Raw genomic sequence first — 7200 nt, forward strand, 5'->3', positions numbered from 1 at the left:
CCCTGTGTCTGACCTCCACACCCTGTGGCTGCTTGTCTACCCTGTGTCTGACCACGGTGTGGCCTTCTCAGTTCTCTGCCGCCCTTCCCCAGGCAGCCGCTGATATTCAGTTTTATTTTAAATATGGCAACATATTTACTTGCATATCATCAATAGAAACTGTTCTCTATAACAGGACATGCCATAAATACTGGGCATATAAGCAAGGCTTTTAACGAAATGTATTTATTTGGTTGTTGAGACAGGCTCTTGTCACGTAGCCTGGGGGTGAGGGGTCACACCTTCCCTCCTGCTGACTCTGCCTCCAAAATGCCTGGTGGAATTTTTTAATGGGTAGTTTTAAGGAATTATTAAAACCCTGCATGCATAGCTCTCAGGCTTGCAGTAGTTTTTTTTTTTTTTTTTTTTTTTTTTTTTTTTAAGTCAATTCCGGGAAGGTTCAGGAACTTAAGCTATCCGGTCCTCTACGACACACCAAGAATTCTGAAGGCTTTTCTTAAAAATGTTCTCATATGCTTGTTCTTAATGAATTAGTTACGAGGCATCATTCATTCACAGTGCATTCACAGCTGCCCTTATGGGGCTGAAAAATGAATCACTTGCCAAAGTAAGTAGCATTTTCATAAACTTAGAGCAAATGCTCCCAGCTCGTTCTTTCGTCAATGGCCAACGGATGGGGCTCCAGTGTCCTACTCTACCTGCTCATGTCTGTGCTTGCTGCGGACCCTGTTCAGGTCTATTTTTCTAGCCCTCGCCAAAAGCCAGACTGACCCACCCAGAAAGTTGATGTCTTCCTGTAACAGGTGGGGATCTTTAACGTCAAAGCCCTGTCTCTGGTGAACGGGAACCTTCAGATTAATGCAATCTGGACCAGAGCCAGGGTTACGGTTGGGCATGTCATCCAGCAGCCCAGCCTCGGCAGCAGGAGGGAACCACCCATGTATCCACCTTACTCCCAGTTATTCAGCCTGGGGAAGACGCCTTTGCTACTTGCTCAGAATAAAAAACCGTTGCGGAAGGTGAGACAGTCACTCACGATTGCTTGTGTCGCCGTTTATACTTAACGTTACTAAATAGATCACTGTGCGCGTGCGCGTATCGCTTAGAACGTTCTGTTTGGTTGTTATGAGGGTTCTCTCTGTACCGCTGGCGTTGAACTCTGGCTCACACCATTCTCCTGCTACGTAGCTGGGGCTATAGGTGCGTTACCCACCCGGCTCATCTGTATCATTTCCAAGATGAACTAAACAGTGTGGAAGTCGCTCCTCGTCACTCAATTTGTACTTTATATTTTGCTAGATGTAGTCATGTTAAAAGCCTCAAATCCTCCAAATGCCGGGCATAGATGCCATTTCATAGTAGGAGTTTCGAGTCACTCACTGAAAATCCTACACGTGCACAACGTATTTAGCACTTGGGATGGAACCCAAGCCCCACGCTCCACACTATGGAAATCAGTGCGGTGGTTGTGCAAACCACTAGAGGCAGATCTACCAAATGCCCCAGCTCTGCTTCTCTGGGCATATACTCAAAAGACTGTCTTCTGTTATAGAGACACCAGCTCATACGTTCATAACGGCTCGATCCCTAACAGATAGGACATGGAAACAGCCTAGATGTTCATCAGCTGAAAATGAATAATGAAAATATGTTTGTACAACTGGAATATCATCCGGCCATTAAGAAATTATAAAAACACTCGATTCTAACTGGGTTGTCTCCACCAACTCTCTTCCGGCACAGCTTAGGAAACCACTCTGAAGAGGTAGTAAAAAGATTGTTAAGAGCCAGTGGGGATGGAAGACACCAAGGAACCAAAGCCTCCTAGATAGAGAGGGACCTGCGCCCAGGTGAAGTCACAGAAGCAGTGGAGCGCGGGCAATGGAGCATGCGCAATGGAGCGTGCACGATGGAGCGCGCGCAAGGCCTGCAGGGCGGCAAATGAGGTCCTAGTGCTGAAAAGGAAGGGGGACATGAGCCCTTTCCCTAACCCAGAAACTATGTCCTGTGACAACTGCTCAAAAACGAAGAATTAGTTTTCTCCAACAGAGTCTCGCTGGGTATACAAACCACTCTTAAGGGCCGCTCATGCCCCGCAGCAGATGGATAACACAAAATGAACTCCACAGTATTTTTGGAACTGATTTTGGGTTTTTGGTTAGTTGTTTGTTTGTTTGTTTGTTTTTGTTTTGTTTTGTTTTGTATGTTTTATTTTATAATGCTTTGGACATTTTTTTTTTAACCTTACAGGTCTCTTGCTTATAGGTTATGGTTTCCTATTTTATCTTTGTGGGATTGCTGTGTGTGCAAATGTGTCTGCATTTCTTGTGCTTATTCTTTGGCTGCATCTTTTTCTTTTTGCTTTGTCCTATTTTGTTTTTCTGTTTGTTTTTAATCTTATTTTATTTTATTATTTTTTAAATGTCTTGTTTTCTAATGAAAGAGAAAGTGTGGATTTTTGTGGGCAGAGAGGATCCAGAAGGAGTTAGGGGAGGTGAAACAAGAACAGATTGTTTTGGGGGGAAAATCTATTTTCGATTAAAAAAAAAAAAAAAAAAAAGGAAGCAAGAAAGAACAGCCTTGGAATCCACGAAGCCCACAACAGCCTCACTTAGAGCTCAGAGGCCAGTCTTCCAAGCCTTGTGTCAGCCACACTTAGAGCTTAAAGCGTTTCCTGGGTCCCGCTGACCACAGCCTAGCTGAGGCATCTCGGGCTACGGAACCTAGGGAATGCTAGATATTTAAAACAGCTAAGTTTCAGGACAAGTGATTTCACAGAAACTAAATGTTTTTCTCCTTCCACTGTCTCAGCTCACCCTATACCGTTTCTTCTCCCTCTTTGATGGGTTTGGAAGCCTAAGTACTTTCCTGTTACTATTACTTGACACTTTCATGTAAGCATCATCCCCATGTGAAAGCAAAGAGGCTGAAGTTGAACCATGTGCTCAGAAGAGAAACATCTGTCCCCAAGGAACTCCAAGGTACCTGCCTGTTCTCAATGCAGGTGTTCTGCTGAAATGTGGCTTGGAGATAAGAGAGGGCTTACCTAGCATGTCAGGACCTAGAGGCTATTTTCCCACACAAACCTGAAACCGAAGGAACCGAAGGAAACACGACGAGGCTGCTGAGATGGCTGTGTTGGAGCCTCCCCCTTACATTTCCCTTTCTACATAAGCCAGTAAGTTTGGCTGGGGCTGCCTTCGATGGGCATCCCTGCCCTTGTCCAGCTGATTGGTTGGGCTAATCTAGAACTGGTTTGGTTCTCTATCTTCTTACCCATCTCCTAGGGCAAACACTCAAAAACACAGAGTTGGGGTTTGGTATTTTGCTGTGTATTGTAAGTGCAGGCCCCCAAGGACTGGTTGCCCCAGAGACGAGAGAGTCCACAGTAGACCCAAGTGGTACTATGGAACCCTGCCCCCAAGTTATTTCTGATTGGTGAATACAGATAGCGTGAGCCAATAGCTGGGCAGAAGAGACATGGGTGGGGCTTAGGTTCCTGGACTTGGGGTTGGTGGAGACCACAAGGGGAGGGAGAAGTCTAATGGAGGAGGAAGTCGTCATGGGGTAAGAATCTTAAAATAATGCCAATGTGGTTTGGCAAATTGGATTTCAGAGCATCCCAGATGAAACATGGCAAATTCTATAATGGGATTATCGACTGTGAAAAAGACACAGTAGCATAGAAGATAGATATCTGCCCGGCTCTTGTGCCCGGACTTATTATAAATATAAACGCCATATGTGTCTTTTATCTGTGAACTAAATAATCAGATTTAGTGGGGTAGAAACCCTGGATTAGGATTAAATATTTCCTAAAACACACAGAAACTTTTTGCTCAAGGGCAGCAAACAATCCACTGGCCACGGAAGGTCACGTGGCCATGCACAACGTCATTCAGCCTGTAATTCAGCCTGTAGTTCGGCCAAAACCAGGGCGTAATTACCATTTCACAATGCAGACATCCCCGGGAACCCCACACAGGGAGATGGATTACTATATAGTATCAGCAGAAAATTCTAGAAACAAATCTAAATGTTCAGCAGGCGAAGTGCGTAAAAAAAAAAAAAAAAAAAAAAAAAAAAAAAAAAAAAAAACCGTAGTCATACAAGGAACTACAGTGAATAAAGATCAATAGCTGTAAAGGGAATTGGGGCTGCATCCACATTCAACTAACTGGGCCACCGCCCTTCTCAACTTGAAACTATACCGTTGAGAGGAGAAATCAAGTTGTTCTTATTGGTACTGTAACATTTTAGCAACCTACAAATGGGGAGGGAAGAAGGGGAGAGGAAGACAAAAGAGAGGATGGAGGGAGACAGAGGGGAATTAAATCAATTTGTCAGGGTATTTTTGTTTTGTTTTGAGATAACCAGAATCGCCTAACCTCCTGCTACAGCTTTTTGAGTACTAGAAACTATAAGGCACATGCTCCCATGACTGGCTTGCAATGTCATTTAAAAGACACAATTCAGCCAACATGCAAAGTCCCCCACCAAATGCAGAAATAAATTTGGGGTTCCTTTTTTAGGACCCCAAAGTCCTTCATGTGTGAGCAGATATTAGAGATTTAGCCAAGAGAGATGGTCATACTGGGTGTCAGAGATCCTGTCTCTAGCTGCACCCTTCTCTTACACTTGACCTTCACACCGGTGATTAGTGGGTGTCGACCTTCTGAAGCAATTCTGGGCTTTCCCCGTTGCTCAATCAGCAGTGTAAGCTGCCATCCATCCAGGGACCCAGAGCCCCAGGCACCAGGCGTCCTCAAACCAGGCCCCCTGCTTTTCTTCCAGATGGGGGTGGGGGTGGCTGAAAGCCCATGTTCTTCATGGGCTTTGAGAGCTGGTGTCCCCAAACCATATAACTAGGTGATAAACTCAGAACTCATCAGCCAGATATCCCAGGATGACTAAGGGCTTGAAAGGAAGAAATGATTACAGAATCACTGAACTGTCTGAGGGACATCACCAAGGAGTCCCTCAACCCTGAGTCACGGTGCATAAGAAGTTAACAGCAAAGCTGAGGCTGGCTTGCTTATGTGGGGATGACAACACCTGTCAAGGGACCGCTCTGCCAGGGACAGCACGGTAGTGTCCCATGTGCCAACACTGCTCAACTAGACAGAGTTTTCCCAGTACAAGTGAGAAGTCTTGAAGTCACCCTCCTCCAATAAACCTCCCTCTATGTCCCAAGGGTAAACATAGCATGGCTGGCAAAGGGACCGGGTGGCCCTGAGATAAAGCAGCTGGCATGGCTTTTCTGCCATCTGCCAGAGTCTGGAGTGCCCTCATTTGTCAGCCTAGTTCTCTGGTTGTCTCCTCCTTACTGTTCTGACAGCCTACTAGGCTGTGACTCTTCCTGCCCCTCCTAGGCTTTGGATTCCCGTGCCCTCTGAGCTGCACAGGGCTCCGACAAGGGTTGGAGGTTTCTAATGGACAGATAAAGTAAGATTTCTGGTTTTGGGTGTCATTGGGAAGGTCTCTCCCATGACTTAACTTCCTTCTCCCTCAGCAGTCCAAGAACTGGTCCCACAAAACCAGGAGGAAAAGCAAGCTAGACTTACCTTCTGGCTCACCTCCAATAGCAGTTACTATGTATGACATCCTAAGCCTGACTCCCACGCACTGTTCTAGGATGGAGAAAGTAATGGATACTTTAGAGAGGTGGCAACAGCAGGTCAGGTATTAGAGTCAAGCTGCAGAGGGCAGCTTGTTCTCCTCTCCCCAAAGCCGCCTCCCTGGTGAAGGTTCCCATTGCCTTACACAGCAAGTGGAGCATCAGACAGCAAGGGCTTTACTAGCTCATTCCCCTCTGTGTTAGCATAAGAGAGAGAGTGTAACTTGCCGGTTGACATGGCACAAAGAAAAACTTTTAAAAGTAAGCAAGCACACAAGGAAGGGAGGAAGGAAATAAGGAAGGGAGGGAGGGAGAAAGAAAAGAAGGGACAGAGGGAGAGAGGAAGGAAAGAAGGAAGGAAGAAAAAAGGGAGGGAAAGAGGAAGGGAGAAAAGAAGGAAGGGAGGGAGAGAGGAAGGAAAGAAGGGAGGGAGGTAGGAAGAAAAGAAGGAAGGGAGGGAGGAAAGACTTCATCTCAAATTCAAAAGCGCTCTCAACTCCTTGTGGCTCCAAGCCACAGTATATCTTGCAGCCAGAAGCTGAATCCATCCTCTGGCCATGGATAGACCCTGCTCTGGATCCATCCTCTGGCCATGGATAGACCCTGCTCTGGATCCATCCTCTGGCCATGGACAGACCCTGCTCTGGATCCATCCTCTGGCCATGGACAGACCCTGCTCTTTCACCAGACTTGCAGGGAGAAAGCAAGAGGTCTTTACAGTTGTCCACACACAGTTGACCCTCTCCTGTTCTCTGTTCACCAAACCCACAGCACCTTTGGGTTTGTCTTCTAAAAACCACATGGGTTTACTCCTGCTGTTTAAAGAGCTCCACTTCCCAAGGGCAAAAGCAAGCAGAATTGCTGGATGGGGTGGCCACGTAGAAGTGAGGCAGTGAGGGGGGATAGAGGAAGCAAAGGTTCAGTGTGGTTTGTTTTCTCTAAATCCCCTGCTGACATTTGTTTGCCATCTTGATAGTGTTAGCATCCATCTAAGCTCTACCCCACAGTTACCTGGCAACAGCCAGGTATGCCTGCCACTATAAAAGAGGCTATTTGCCCCCTTCTCACTTTGCCCTCTTGTCTCCTTGTTCTCTTTCTCTCTTCTCCCTTTGTCCCTTTCTCCCCATTCCCTTACCCCCTCTCTCATGTTCATGGCCATTCTCTACTCCCCCACCTCTCTGTCTCTGTTCCCCACCCCCCCTTACTATCCTCTTAACTTCCCTCCCCATATCCCGAATAAGCTCTATTCTATTCTATACATGTGGCTGGTCCCTCAGGGGGAAGGGATGCCTCAACATGGGTCCCCCAGAGGCACCCCTTCCCCTACACCTCACCACATCTCCACAGAACATACCCTCTCTTTATCTTTTTTATAAACACATCAGGTAGCATTGCTTCCTGATAGTGTAGAACACGCTTGAGTGAGAACAGCTTATTCTTAAACAGAAAAGTTTAGGTTCTTAGTCTGTGATCATTTGATTCCATTATTTTGGGGCCTGGGGTGGGATAACATATCATGCTAGGAACATGCAGTATGTTAAACTGTTCACCACCCTATGGTAGTAGGAAGTGACTAAAAAGGC

This window comes from Micromys minutus (genome assembly GCF_963924665.1).
Source record: "Micromys minutus genome assembly, chromosome: 1".
Classification (NCBI taxonomy): Eukaryota; Metazoa; Chordata; class Mammalia; order Rodentia; family Muridae; genus Micromys; species Micromys minutus.